Genomic DNA, 1,268 nt, shown 5'->3' with positions numbered 1-1,268 from the left:
TGTTGTTTATGTGTTTTATTCATATTTTTATTTCTTCTTAAAAGTTATAAATATTATTTAAATCACTTGTCGTGTATTGTAGTTTTAACGTTTTTGTCATTTAGTTGCGTATACTGGTATTGAGTCAGTTAGATTTGTTGATCCATTATTATCTCATGTAAAAGTGGATACAGATATAAAAATGGAAGGTGTCCTTAAACTGTGTGCACAGTGCATTGTTACATGCGTGCTTCTGTACATTACACTCTTCTGCGCTCAGCTTCTCCTATGATATGAGTGTAATTTTCGTCAAACAATTACAGAATGTTTATCTCCAAGTGCGCAATCTGATTTTTTGGAGATTTTGAATTTGATCCATTTTTAGCTCGGCTGTTTTCAGAGAAAACTGAGGTATTGTCATAGCCAGCTCGTCTTGTCCGTCGTCGTGTCCACCGTCCGCGTCTTGCTAAAACCTTAACATTTTGTCAAGGTTTTGAACATTGGGCTCTAAAATCAAAGTGCTTCAACCTACAACTTTGAAACTTCATTAAGCTGAACCTTGATTAGTTCTACATGCCACACCCAACTTTGGGTCACTAGGTCAAAGGTCAAGGTCACTGCGACTTCTAAAAAAAATAAAAAAATCTGTCAAGCTTTATTTATTCAAAACTGCACCCGCAGCCGAGTGTGGCACCTGTTATGCGGTGCTCTTGTTTTAATGAGTTATTGCTCTTTAATTAAGAGCAAGTACTCTTTAGATCTTTAGATTACATATTAAAGATTGTTTACCAAACTTGAAACAGAATATCTCCAAGTGCTACAGGGCATATTTTCAAGGTCTCAAATTTTAGCTCTTTAATTCTCTAAAGTCCACATTTATTAGCTGGAAAATATCTAGGCCAACTTTGAGTCTGAGTCCTGTGGGTCCTTCAACTGGGTCACAAGGTCAAATCTTAGAAAAATCTTGTTTCCACTGTATAGGCCACATTTATGTCTCAATCTTAATGAAATGTTTACCTTGATAATATATAGGCTGAGTTGGAATCAGGGTCACATGTATCTTAAAACATCTCAAATCTTAATCTTAGAAAAGAAAATGTAAGCGCTTTAGAAACCACATTTGTGACTTAATTTCAATTTATCTAATATAAGCTGGGTTTGATTCTGGACTACATGCATCCAAAATTTAAATTACCAGGTCAATCATAGGAAAACCTTGTTACCACTTTAGACACCACATTTATTACTCAATGTTTACCAAAACTTTGTCACAAGCTTTATTATTACCT

This window comes from Dreissena polymorpha, chromosome 12 (genome assembly GCF_020536995.1).
Source record: "Dreissena polymorpha isolate Duluth1 chromosome 12, UMN_Dpol_1.0, whole genome shotgun sequence".
Classification (NCBI taxonomy): domain Eukaryota; kingdom Metazoa; phylum Mollusca; class Bivalvia; order Myida; family Dreissenidae; genus Dreissena; species Dreissena polymorpha.
The sequence above is the reverse complement of the archived record's forward strand: the minus strand, read 5'-3'. Positions refer to the sequence as shown.